General features: G+C 42.3%; 1 protein-coding gene across 7 annotated transcripts in view; it reads right to left on the minus strand.

The window, feature by feature from the left end:
* Positions 1–14,616, minus strand: part of CHD7 (chromodomain helicase DNA binding protein 7) — a 225,699-nt gene that overhangs the window by 155,655 nt on the left and 55,428 nt on the right. Inside the window, exons 2-3 of one of the 7 annotated variants that reach the window (XM_049853860.1) lie at positions 3,476–3,571; positions 1,250–1,491 (exon numbers count right to left, since the gene is read on the minus strand). The exons of 3 other annotated variants lie outside the window; for them this stretch is intronic. The gene's annotated coding sequence lies outside the window, so the exon portion shown is untranslated. Of the gene's footprint in view, positions 1–1,249; positions 2,599–3,451; positions 3,572–14,616 lie in introns of those variants that run through there. 3 more of the 7 variants (XM_049853861.1, XM_049853863.1, XM_049853862.1) reach the window with 3 other exon arrangements.

Below are 14,616 nucleotides of genomic sequence, written 5' to 3' on the forward strand. Positions count from 1 at the left end.
CAACATGAAGCAGCAGCAGCTGCCACAGCAGGCAAGCAGACGTATGACTACAGCCAAGCAGCCCATCTGCTGAACCAAAGCCCTGGAAATGCTCTGGTTACCAACAGCACGTCCTTAACCTTATTCCCCGAGCAGTGCAATCAGATGAGAGGCAGCCTCGCCGAGGGTTGGGAAAAGCTCAACTTAGTTAAACTGAGGAGAGGATTATATAAATATCGAAATCAGTCATTTCATACAAATTACATATTTACAGCCAACATAAAACTATGTCACACACAGTCACAGAGACGTCTGTGGAGAACGTGTCCATGGCGATGTTGAAAAGGAGGCTGGAGAACGGTATAATTCATTCAGATTCATCAGGCAGGAATGTACAAGACTCAGAAAGAGACTAAAAGAAAAGCTCTCAATCTACAGGCAGACCAGTCTCCGGCAGACTGAACCCTTGTAGGACATGGGACCACTGCACCCCCACCCTGTGCCCGATGGTGCCAAGGGCGAAGGGGCCCAGTCACCAGGTGTACTGGCCACCCATGTCCCACTGGGCTCTGGTGACAAAACAGGATCCTGCTGACCACTCAGAAGGAACTCCAGCTGGGTAGGCGGTTGGTATGGGATAGCTATTCTCATCAGCGAAGAACAGAAAATTTGCCTGAAAACTAGTCAAAACCAAAAATTACTCCAACAGAATGAAATTCAAAATATCCGCACTGGCCTCCCATGGCCTCAACCCCTTTGGGGAACCAGGCAGGACCCTAAGTGGGTAGGAGAAACAGCGTTCACAGCCCATACCCACAGCACTTGACACACCCCATTTTATCCCAATAGCTCCTAACAGGTTTGTAACAGATTAAAATGACTAATTTTAAAGAATCTTTCCACAAACAGGAAAGTGTTTTTGTTGAATGCTAATCGAATCAATGGCCTAATAAAGAACTAATTCACACAGGAAAAAATGCCTGAAATCTTAAACATCTTTGGAATTTAACTTTTTTTTTCTTTCTGTCTTATAAGCATTGTGTGATCCTGGCCCACTTGGGAGAGGGAGGGAGGGGACATATGCCGATGAATTTCAGAAGTGATGTTACACACAGGCTCAGTCACCAAGTCTGCGGGCACACTTCCATCTGCGTGTGAGCAAGCAACGTGGTGGCCGGTGCTGCTGCTGAAAGCCCCGTGAGCAGATGAGAACCTGGTCTCTGCCTGCCCTAGTCTAACATACCCCTAACACGGGGAGGATTCTGCTTACAGGACATGTAAACACCGCTCCTGCTTCCTGTCAGAACTGCAGAGATCTACCCTGAGAGGGTCTCCAGGTCTGCCGTCTTCAGGTGGCAGCTGTCAACTCGAGCCAAAGGTCTCCTCACTCAGCCGCTAACTGCCATGAATTTTCTGATCCAGTTTCTCCAAAAGCAGAGGTCATACGGGTGCAGCTCAGGTGAGCGTGGATGCCGTTTTATTTGAAAGACACTGCCTTTCTGCACAATTACTCTAAAATCCAAAATAAAGAAGAGGAGAAATCTCCAGTGCCAAATGCAACAAATATATATAAATTGAATTTACTCCTAAAAAGCTGAGGCAGTCAGTATTCATTTATTCAAGGCTCATTCTAGCTTTCAAGGAAATAAATACGGGGATGGACTTGATAATAGCTTAAACCAGCCATGCAGACTAACCGCTTACACAGAACAACCTTTCAAATTCGCTTTAGGTAAATAGTGTCTGGTTATATTTCCGACAGCCTTGTTTGATAGGACAACGGTTTCATCCCCCAGGGTCCACCAGTGACACAGGAGGAAACACTGTGGGTGAGGCGGGGTCCCCAGCCAGCTCTGGGGAGAAAGGGTCCCAGAGGGAAGGGACGGCACCATCTACCAGTGACCCTGCTGCCAGACGCGCAGCGGCACAAGCACAGCTGGCCTGGAGGGGCCGGCAGAGGGGTTGGTTCTCATTAAGGCTGGGCAGAAAGGGGAGACGCACAGTGTGCAGGCACGGGAAGGGACAAAACAGAAACCTCTAGAGGAGTCGTATCTGACATGTGCGTTTTGCTCCTTTGCCTTCCAGTTCCCTAGTCCTTCCCACTAAGGGTCCATTTCCTGGCAGCATGAGAAATGACAGCAGACAGGTAGCCCACACAATGTGGCATCAAGTAAGCATGTCACCCACCATAACTGTGACCACACTCAAGTGAGCTGAGAGTGGGAAGTTTACAACTGTGGCTCGAATCTATCATTAGTGACCACTCTCGCTCAGCAGCCATGGCGCTTCCTGCCCCATTTCTGACCTCAGGAGACTGTGGACAACTATGCCAGGAATCCATCTGGGAGCGGGAGTTCATAATTCTAATTTGAGCTAATCTAATTCATTTACTTTGGTCTTTTTTTCTTTTTTATTTGATCAAGACCATTTGAATGCCCACTCTCCCAAAGTCACAGCTGCAACATATAATTTCGTGTTTCTACAAAAGACATTCATTTAAAACTACTTTTTGAAGGCTTCTCCCTTCTCTAGTCAATGTATCTACATTTTCCACATCTAGATCAGACTGTCCAATAGAGAAAAATATAAGCCACAAAAGCCACGTCATTTTAAATTTTCTAGAAGCCACATTTTTAAAAGTAACCAGAAAAGAGTAAAATTAATTTTAATAGTATTTTTATGTAACCCAATATAACCAAAATATCATTTCAACATATAACCAATATAAAGCAGTAATAAGATAGTTTACACCTCTTGGTATGTAACTTTGGTAAGTTTTCAAAACCTAGTGTGTATTTTATACTTACAGCACATCTTAATTTAGACTGGCCACATTTTAAGTAAAAATGGAGACATATGGCTACTGGCTACTGGACAGCATAGTTACAGATTATTAAAAAGAAACAGAAATACAAGTCTCAAATAATTATAATTCTGACTTGGTTAATAAATATTCAGGAGCCCTGGTGGCACAATGGTAAAGAGCTTGGTTGTTCGAATCCCCAGGCATTCCTTAGAATCTCTATGGGGTAGCTCTACTCTGTCCTATACAGAGGGTCACTATGAGTCAGAACCAACTCAACAGCAATGGGTGGCTTTAAATAAAAATTAAGTTAAATCTCATATCACAGTCACTCATTCAAAATATATCTATTGGGCACCTACAGCGATCCAGGCACTGGAGTAGGTGCTGGGGATATGTCAGTGAACAAAAACAAACAAAATCCCCTCTTGTCTTCACAGAGCTTACACTCATTTGTAATACCTCTGAAAATGACAATCTTCTTAAATAAGAACCAAGATGTAGGAAGTTATATCGTAAAAATTTAGGATATCGTTTTATAAACTATTCCTTGGTAATTTATTATGACAATTGTTTTAATTATGTCTGATGTTGTACAGTAAACAGTCCTGGTGGCATGAACTGTTAAGTGCTGGTCTATCAGCCGAAAGGCTGGCAGTTCAAACCCACCCAAAAGTGCCTCGGAAGACAGACCTGATGATCTGCTTCCAAAACGTCAGCCTTGAGAACTCTGTGGAGCACATGTCTACTCTGATGCACGTGGGGTCGCCATAGTCAGAATCAACTCAACTGCAACAAAAGACAACAATAGATAAATATAATAAAAACACAGTCATTTAAGGTTCTACCCAGTGGCCTACTGGCAAGCATTTTCAGAAGACGTTTGTGTTGGGGGTATGGGAGGGGTTCAGGGAGACTAGGCAACTAGCAGACTAGTCAGTACTTGCTGCACACTCACTGTGAAATGAATTACGAAAACGTTAGAGCTGCAAGAGCTTTGGAGACCATCTATCTAATCCAAACCCCTCTTCGTTTAACAAATGAAAAAATCCTTTTACAGACGGAGCGTAGTAAACATCTTCTACAAAACAATTGATGAGGAACAACTCCCAAAGATCAAAGAGAAATGTATAGATTAAATAGCAACTTATTAGAGAGGGCAAAAAATTGAAGGACTACGCTGGGTCCATTTTATTCAGATATATTACTAAAACAATTGCTGAGGCCACCAAATAAAAGTTTCTCAAAAATATTTTTTTTTTCTTATTATACTGTATGTAACTTTTAGGAAGCCAGCACCTATCAGCACCACATGGAGGCAATTTCACTGGGAATAAGCAGGTTGAAAAATAGGCCCAAACAAACAAATGGCACACAGAGAATCAGGGAGGAAGATAAAGGTGGCACAACCAACTACGATGAATGAGAGTATTTAAAAATATGTTAATATTTTGAGCACATCTTTTGCCTCTGAAAACGTAAATAAGCAATTCTCCACCATCAGACTATTCTCAATGGTGTTCTGGAGCCACACTGTATTTGGCTTCACGGTGAACCTTTCCCTCAGAGGTGTGGAGGGCTAACTTAGCAAGGAGACAGGTAAGTTCAGAATACCTTTCATGTCTAAAATATCCCTATAGCTCAAAGAAATTCACAAATATCTAACACATGCAAGCAAATGTGAAGGAATAGAGCATTTGCCCACTAGATTCTGACTCTGCTGTATGTAGCTTGATTTTCAATTGTGAACTTGAAATTCCTTTCCTCCACCTTTGAACACCCTGAGGTACAGAACATAGCTCTGACAATGACTCTTAGGACAGGGATAAAGTATGTATCAGAATTTCCAAAGGCATGTCTAGCAGCTGGAAAAACAACACATCAACACCATTGCCACCCCTTCAGAGACTCCTTTCAACCCTCATGGTTACAAATCATATCAAAAGGAAAGGGGCCAAAGCTGATAGGGGAACACACAGAACTGCTGAGCTTCTGCTCCAAACCAAAGTCGTTTCAGCAGAAACTTTCAGTAGCCAGTTAGATCATGAAGCTTATGGACAGCATCCCCCTCTCCTCACCAATTACCACCTGGGAAAGAGCAAAGTCTAGTCAGGCATCTATGATTGCTGTTGTATCTATCCAACTGACAAGCACCCAGATAAAGAATCAGGAAGTGTCTGCAAGCTACCAACATCACTTTACCACAAGGCAGTTCCAGATTTGCCTCATGGACCAAATGATGGCCCTCCTCAACACCCTGACATAGACCACAGTTTCTTTCCTAATGAATGTGCCCAGGTCGCTATGAGTAGGCATCAGCTAGATGGTAATGGGTTTGGTTTGGTTTATGCCTGGACAGTGTCAATACACTGTTACTGTGCTTGTCGATCCGTTGCCACTAGCTGCATATTGCTATCTAAATTTAAATTAAAGCTAAATAAAATTTAAAATTACATTTCTCAGTCAAACCTGCCATATTTCAAATGGTCAAAGCTACATGTGGTTGATGGCTGCTGTACTAGACAACGTGTATGTGGCACATTTCCATTATTACAGACTATCCAATGGACAGCACAGACAGAGACCATAGTAAACAGTAGCAATCCTCTCTCAGGAACAACTCTTCTCCTGCCCAGAGGTCAGTATTCTTTTAAAGGCCCAAGTTATTGTCGTTTGTAGTTGCTTTTGAGCAGTCTTTGAGTCATGGCGATCTTATGGACAACAGAACGAAATGCCGCCCAGTTCCGTCCATACCTACCCCTTAGGATAAAATGTATGACATTCTTTCCATATAGCATATTTTTGTATTAATTAACTACATTTTCAATCTATAAAATGTAATTATTTTCCAACATGTATTTCTATACTTCTTAATAATAATTTTCACCATGTAAGGGATCGTCCAAGACTATACAAAATCCAAAAACTTGGGGACGATTAATTTCAAAATCCTTTTCATTTTATAATGGTCTCATTACTGTTGCCATTTAATGAAGTATTTGCAAGCTTAATTTTTACAACAAAAAATCTACATAGGCCCGTTTTTCCTAGTGGCTTTGTGCATTATTTTCATTCACTATTTTATTAGAAGAAAAAGGTTAAGGATGTAAAGTTCTTCAGAAGGTCTGTGTTAGTTCCAAGCGTCATATTAAAAATAAAATCATGAAAAATAATAAAGAATTGTATTTATAGGTTGCTTGCTTCATTCGTAACACCAGGTACTCTCCAATTTTGCAGACATTAACTAAAAAGATATGTATTTGTATAGGGCAAACTATGCTCTGAATTAGTAGTAACTCCATCCACTTCTCTAACTAGCCAAACACTAGAAAATAGCCCTAGAAGCCCTCCTCCATGCATTTATTTTTTAAATATTTAATGAGTGCCTACTTAGTACACAGCAAACAAACATGGCTCCTGTCCTTAAAATAAAAAAAAACCTTACGCAGCTAAAAAAAAACAGTTGCCATCAAGTCCATTCTGACTCATGTCAACACGATGTGTGTCAGAGTAGAACTGTACTCCATAGGGTTTATGATAGCTCATCTTCCGCAAGTAGGTTGCCCGGCCTTTCTTCCAAGGCGTCTCCGGGTGGACAAGAGCCTCCAACCTTACATTAGCAGCCAACCGTGTCAACCGTTAGTAATATTCAGGGACTGTTCATGCAGCTTACTCTTATAAATACTCCTCGGATCTCCCCCATATTCAACCCATCATCAAGCCTGCTAATTCTGCTTCCTGAATATCTCACAAGTCTACCCCCTCCTCCCTATTCATATCATGCCTGATGGACCTTGTCTGATGGAGTGAGGCCTTGATGGTTTAGTGAAGGGCGAAAACTAAAGGTCTCCCTGGTTCTCCCCAGTCCAGTCTCCATACTTTCACACTACTGTTGAGTGATCTTCTAAGGCAAATTGATATCTCTTCCCTGATTAAAATCCTTAAAGGCCTTCCCATATCTTTCCAAAGGCTTCAGCATGGTTGACAGCACTTGGTAGTCCAACCCCACCGACTGTTCCATTCCCAATCCCCCACGCACCCTCCCTTCTTCTGCCCCTTGAAGCATTCACTACGTCCGCACGAGCTACATCAAACCCTTGCAGGTTTAACAAGGAACTGCCCTTTCTCACACCTTCCTTGCCTTCACACCTGCGGTTTCTTCTTCTCTGGCTGGCCTCCCCTTCACTGCACAGAGTCTGGCCTCTCGGTTCCTTTGTTACCTTTTGCCCCTCTGACCCCTCACCCCTCTCCTCCTCAAGCTCGTTCTGGAGCCTTCTCCGTATTTCCACTGCATCACGGGCAAGGTCTACAACAAATCAACACCATTGCTCTTGTTTGCTTCCTTGCCTCTCTCCCTAGAGACCAGCCAGCTGCCATCTAGTCAAGCTGACTGTGACTCTGGCAATCCCGCGTGTTTCAGAGTACTGTGCTCTATAGGGTTCTTCAAGGCTGTGACCTTTCAGAAGTAGATCACCAAGACTTTATTCCAAGGAGCCTCTGGGTGGGTTTGAGCTGCTAACCTTTTGGTTAGTTGTTGAATACTTAACCGTTTGCACCACTCAGGGTCCCCTTCCTAGAGACCAGAGCCTTGCTATTGGAAGCGGGGTCCTGCGAGCAGCAGCACAGGCTTCCCCTGGGAGCTGGCGAGAAATATAGACTCTCAGGCCCACCCCAGGCCTCCTGAACCAGAATCTGCATTTTATCAATAAGGGTTCCAGGAGATTCCTGTGCACGTGAAACTTGTGAAGCCCTGCTCTGAGACTCTGCGCCCTAGCACATTACTGACTGTTCGACTACTGTGTGAATGAATAACCAACATCCAATGACACTTACTCAAAAACTTCCAAAGCAAATAAAAGAATTGGCACTTATTACTGACGAAGAAGTAATACTGACATTACCCAAAGAATTATAACTAGCCCTCAGTGACAAAGTTTAATCTGTAATGGTTTACAAGGGGTGGGTATCAATAGGTGGTTTAAAGTTAAAGATCTGCCCATCTGCTGCCAATCATGCTTGCAAGACAAAAAATGCAGTTAACATTAATGTCTAATGGCATGTTACATAACACATGATTTCACAGGCTTCTTGCAGAAATCTTTCAGTTATTTCCACATAACTTCGAGAAGTCTGAATATCGTAAGCTGCCTCTCAGATAAAGGTTATTTTTCTTCTACATAAGAGTGCCAGTGTTAGCACGTTTCTTTTCAAGACAACTGATGTGATAGCTCTCAGCAAACAGCTAATACTAAGTGCATGCCCACAGCACTATTTCCTTTTTTTGAACGGTCAAAGGAACATATTCTCCCATACATAAAATTGTATCACTAAAGCATAAGAAACAGGGAATCTATGCCCTTTAGAGAACAACCCTCACACCCTGCAATACAACATTCAAATACGACTCCCTGAAACCAGCTCCTGCAAAGACTACACCCCCTTGAGAAGACAGCCAGCATCTGATCCTAACCCAGATGACAGTGGACCCACTCGTCCTGCCCAAGACACATGGGAAACATATCCAGGACGGCTCTCTTTCCACAGGCAATGTCAAGTGGCCAGCGACAGACCAGTAGTATTGTAATTTCACTTGAAGTACCAGCACTACATGAGAGAAGACTGATGAGGACAAGCATGCATCTATATACTTAACTGTATATGAGCTGAAAGGTTGGCAGTTCAAACCCACCCAGAGGCACCTCAGAAGACAGGCCTGATAATCTGCTTCCAAAAGATCACAGCCTTGGAAACCCTATGGAGCAGTTCTACTCTAACACATGGGGTCACTAGGAGTCAGGACTGACTCCACTGCAACTAACAACATATAAAATATGTATCTGTGCACAATATTATGTCTATACAATGTTTTGTTAATGCTATCCTAATTCATTTTAATATGCAGCCGGGGAAAAGCAAACGAAGTGACAAGAACAGACATACGTAAATGGAAAAGTTTTAAGTCATTTAACTGTGACAGGGGAAGATTACATTTCAGAAATGTATCTCAACAAGCCTGGCCAGGATGTCTGTAGTGCAGACTTGGGTGCGGGGGGGTGGGGGGGTGAGGGAGTGGGGGCGTGGGGGGGGTGTAATATAAAGTTTAAAAAAGTTGATCACTAGTATTTTTGCTTAATATTGTAAAATATGCTGGAATATTTTAAACAAACTTGGTGGGTTTATAAAGGCCAATGACACCTTATGTTTATTAGTTCAACGAAAAAAATCATGATTAGAAAATATCTTTTCCCACTCGCTCTAGACTTGTTTCAAGCTACTGACTTAGCACACACAGAGAACATCTAGGTGCTCAAGCGTGCAAGAGGTGAGGCAGAGAGGGGATGCAAGGAGAGAGGGAGGAGGAGGCTGCAGCCCCTGGGACGTCCTCTGTCAAGGGCACCCTGGCAACCACCAACTCCTATATCTTGGACACTAACCCACAGGGGTGCCCAGGGCAACATGCTCAGGGGCTGAAAACCAACAGACACAGCTAAATGCCCTTGTTAGGAGCCGTGGTATTTTTATACAGACTGTAGATGTCACAAATTAATCTGGTAATTTCCTACATACTTTTTGCATTTTAGAAGTTTCTAGAAAGCTGAAAAAACCAAGCCTGTTGCCATCGAGTCGATTCTGACTCATAGTGAGCCTATGTGACAGAGTAGAACTGCCCCACAGGGCTTCCAAGGCTGCACTCTACAGAAGCAGACTGCCACAGCTTTCTCCCACGGAGCGGCCTGTGGGTTCGAACCACCGAACTTTCAGTTAGCAGCCGAGCACTTAACCACTATGCCACCAGGGCTCTTTTCCTTATTCCAGGAAGAGTTTAAACTGTACCCGATCCTGCCTGGTTTGAGAGGAAGAGAGAAAAACGGTGAATTAAACAGTCTTCTCTGACAGCACAACCAACATTCTCAGGAATGAAGAAAAAGAGAATGTGGAGGGAAGAGGAAAAAATGCGAGGAGAGAAAGGAATAGGGGAAAGGAGGGAGGGAAAAGGGAAGGAAGGAAGGACGAGAGAGATTGAGACCAACCAGCCAATCTTCGGCAACACTGCAGCTAAAAACAATTTCTTTGCTATAGCAGGGAGTGTGTGATGGGAAGGGAGGCTTATCCATCATGAGTAAACGAGCACAAAGACAGGCTAAGTGACGCAGGACACCAGGGGCAGGGGGCACTGCAGTAAGCTGCAGGGTTTTCTAAGGCCAATGCCTACCAAGACGCCATATCTCAGACAACAGGGAAATACACAAGTATTATAGTAATTCAAATTTTCATCAAGGAACCAACAGAATTGCTAAGGAAATTTGAAGAGGTCTTTGGAAGAGTATTACATTAAGTGTTTTGGAAAACTGCACATAGTCTCAGAAAAGCAAATTTACAGGGAAAACAATGTAGCTTATTCAGTGACTACCACGTTGTTTGTTTCAAATAAATTGTATTTGACCGAGAAAAAGGATACAAGGCTGGAATAGACAGTAAACAGCTTCACATTCACTATTTCATAATCATTTCAACTTATAACAAAGTTGGAAAACATTTGTCCTGTATTTATATTTATCATAAAGACAAGTAGGTTCTACAATGCCACCAGAGTCAATTCCATGCAGTCAATTCCAAGTAGACCTGATATATCTTTCAGTCAATTTTTTAATGTCTTCATTCATATTAAGGAGCCCTGGTGGTTCAGGGGTTAAGCGCTTGGCTGCTAACTAAAAGGTCATCAGTTCGAACCTAGTAGCTGCTCCACGGGAGAAAGATGTGGCAGTCTGCTTCTGTAAAGGTTCTGCAGCCTTGGAAACCCTACGGGGCAGTTCTACGCTGTCCTATAGGGTTGCTATCAGTCAGAATCTACTCAGTGGCAGTGGGTTGGTTGGGTTTTGGTTCATTCATATTAGCATACCATAAAGACAAAGGTTTTATCCTTAAAAACAAAACAAAAGTTGTTGTCATCAAGTCAATTCCTATTCATAGCAACTCAATAAACCAAAAAAAACCAAACCCTTTGCTGGTGAGTCAATTTTGACTCATAGCAACCCCATAGGGTTTCCAAGGCTTTAATCTTTATGGAGGAGCCCTGGTGGTGCAGCAGCTAAGCACTCAGCTGCTAACCAAAAGGTTGGCCATTGCGAACCCTATGGAGCAATTCTACTCAGCCCTAGAAGGTCACTATGAGTCGGAACAGGCTCGAAGGCAATGGGTTTAATCTTTATGGAAGCAAACTGCCACATGTCTCTCGCACAAAGCAGCCGGTGGGTTAAGCCGCCAACCTTTCAGTTAACAGAACTGTTATTTAACTTGAGATTTTCCTACACCTACCACAAAGGCTCAACTCTAACTTGCCTTCTGGTTACCCAGCAATCTTCCGGTTTTCCTTTCCCCGATTACCTGTGTGCTTTGAGGAAAACTAATGTTATGAAACAGCTTTTATACTATTCTAAGTACTTAAATTCATAGACTAATCCTCTTTCCAAAAAAAAAAAAACCAAATACAAGTCTATAAGCAATTCTTGCCCTGTTTTACTGTACCCCACATTAATCTACCTCATTGGAAGCCGACTACGATGACCTGCTTCCCCCTCGAGTTTTTCCCCTGAAAATCATGTGACTACTCAATTCTAACTCTGAAGGAGTTTATACACGTTAGCATACAGGATTCTTAACATTAGGATATTATTCTAACTTACAGGTAAACTCCGCATTTCAGTTTGAAAAGGGATCCACAGATGGCCATCCTTGATCACAGGTCAATTTGAAGCTCGCCTCAAGTAAAAGAGATGGCAACATAAAAGGAACGTGAGAAGATAAACTACCACCAGACACCACATTCGTTTCGCATAATGAGGATGATCAAAATAATTTAAGGCTACCTGTGAGGCCTTCTAATTAAATTTTGTGCTTGGTTTAATCAAAGACTATAGAAAGAATCAGACACCTACTCAGCTTTAAAACACTGGCTTTTTACTAAGGCTTCTGACTGCTGAACCCAACACTTTTTATGGTTTTAACACAGCTTACCTTTTATACATCAGTCACTAATAAAATTATGATCCAGATAAAGAAATCAGAAGAATTAAATTTCACTCATGGCAGTACTTACATTTTTTAGGTTGCTTCTCCCATTATCTATTACATCTCTTATATTGCCAAACACACCAAATTTTCTACTTTGGTACAATTTGGAAATGTCCACGATTACTCCTATAAAGCCATTCTGATACGTAACTTCTCAGGCTGTGTAATATTAAAAGGACAGCTTGTGCCTTGCTCTCTCAATCTCTGAACCTCTCTTTCAGGTTGAAGCCAGCCTCCATTTTGTGAGGATACTTAAGCACCCCTGTGGAGAGGCCCAGGTGTGGAGAGGCCACAAGGAGAGGAACAAACTTTCCAGCACCAATCTGTCACCCAGATGAGTGGGCCACCTTGAACGCAGATCCTCCAGCCTCAATCAAGCCTTTAGGTGATTCCAGGTGATCAAGGCTGTGAATCTTCAAGTCTCTCATCTGAGACCCCAGACATCACAGAACAAAAGCAAACCTTCCCTACCAGTGCCTTATCTGAGTTCCTGTCCCACTGAAACCACGAAATAACTAACCATCATTGTTTTAAACCACTAACTTTTGGGTACTCTGTTACCCAGCAATAGATAATACAAAGAGTCAGAAAGGTAGGGGAGAAATTAGGACAGTTTTGGTAAGAATTTAAATCTATAAAAAAAGCTACTTGTTCTATTATTACTGACGAACATCCAGTGATGCCCTGTACTTCTTTTTTAAATTACATTTTTTTAATTGAGATATAATTTATATGCCATAACAGGCACAGATCTTAAGTGCTGTTCAATAAGTTTTGACAATTATATACTCCCATGTGACCACCATCCAAACCAAGATCCATGAAATGTCTATCACTCAGAAAGTCCCATTCTGCTCCTCTTTGGTCAATTTTTCATCCCAACCCCACCATTACTTTATGATTTCCATTGCCATAGATTAGTTTTTCTTCACATACATGTGTTAAAAAAAAAAACAAAACTATTCTGAGAAATACAAGCTAAAGGTTTCTAACTCAACTACTAAGAATTCAGAGCTTTTAAAGATCAGAGGCTCTGACAAACATATCTGTAATTTTCTAAAAGAGCCTTAAAAATTCTGTGTAAATCAAAGTGTCCAACAAAACAATATGTTTTTGCCTACAGTACATCTTCCAGATTGCAGCTTATACCTAGAGAGAACAACAAAAAAAAGTTCTGTCAGACCATGTACCTCAATTTCCTATTTCAAAAATCAAACTCACAGCTGCTCTGCACTGGTCTAGTCACCATCAGAGCTCCGCGAGGTCACTGCTACAGTCCCTTGGCTCTAACTGTGCCATCCTAAAATGGGGAGGAGATGGCTCATGCCAAAAGTTCTTAAAGATCATGGGGTGCTTGAAATTGTTTACATCAGCGGTACCCAAATCATCTTTATTGGCTGCATACAAACTGCGTAGTCAGTAGCTTTTAACCTGTCAGAATCAAGGGTAGTTTTTTTGTAGAGTGGATTTAAATTTTCTGTGCAACTTTACTATTGAAACATCCTTTCCACATTCCTTTTCATTGAATAAGCGATGCCCTGTTTAAAGGCTGACATGTGAACACAGACTCCATTCCTGTCATCACAACCCATTTAAATGTTCCTTCTTATTGTCAGCTGCTGTTGCGCTGGCTCCAACTCACGGTGACCTGATGTATAAAACAGAATGAAACATCGCCCAGCCCCGCACCACCTCCATGATGTCCCCTACTCTCTATAAATACATCCCCGCCCCCGGTCAGGTGAGTCCATCAAGGCAGCCCTGCACTTTCCATCTGTCGCTTTGTATCCCAGTGCCAGGCCCAAGGCCTCAAAAATGTTGATAGACTCAGCCGCTGGGTAACAGAAGCATAGAAGGGTGGCTAAACTGTGCTGCCTCTTCAGGGAAGAGGGGTTGGGCTGGGGCGGGGAACTAAAGGACCTACCATTTAAAAGGAGACACCACACTGGTGGCATTTTTCTAGCTTTACAACCTCTCGCTCCTGTGATGACCTGCTCCAGCCTCCAGGGCAACCTACCAGGGCGAGGTGGCCTGTGTCGTTTCCCACCCCGAGGGCCAGAGAGCCTGGCAACCTTTTCTCCCTGCTTTGCCTTCTACTTATACTTTGGTGAGCCCCAAAGAGAAATGCGTTAAGTGCTACCTCCTGCTTGTAAAGGGATCCCTGGGTGGCATAATCGGTTAAGCGCTCAACTACTAACCAAAAGGTTAATGGTTCAAACCCACCCAGCAGTGCCTTGAAACAAAGGCCTGGTGATCTGCTTCCACAAAGATTACAGCCAAGAAAATCCTACGGAGCAGCTCTACTCTATAATACACGGGGTGGCCGTGAGTTGAAATTGACTTGAAAGAAACTGGTTTGGTTTGGTTTTATTGTTTTTGTTTTGTTTTGCTTGTTATATCTGAACATCTTTTATCCAAAAAGTCCTAACTTTTCTACATGCTGCTTTCTCACCTATTTGAAGCAGCACCAATATTCACTCACAATCCAATATTCAAGTATCTCTTAAAACTATAAAATTATCTGGCATAATAGACAATAAAATGTTTGAAATAAATTTTGATTGTTATATTCACCTAGAATACATATCCCCTTCAGTTGGCAGTTTACATTTAAGCATTTCAGATATAAATCTGAATATAAAGCAAGTAACCATGTGAATATGGTGGCAATAATTGGCTCAATAAGTCAGAAACAGCCTTTAGAAAAACCTTTTTTCTTGCACCCTTACATACTTAAGTCTTCATATAAATAGCTTTGAACT

This window comes from Elephas maximus, chromosome 15 (genome assembly GCF_024166365.1).
Source record: "Elephas maximus indicus isolate mEleMax1 chromosome 15, mEleMax1 primary haplotype, whole genome shotgun sequence".
Lineage (NCBI taxonomy): Eukaryota > Metazoa > Chordata > Mammalia > Proboscidea > Elephantidae > Elephas > Elephas maximus.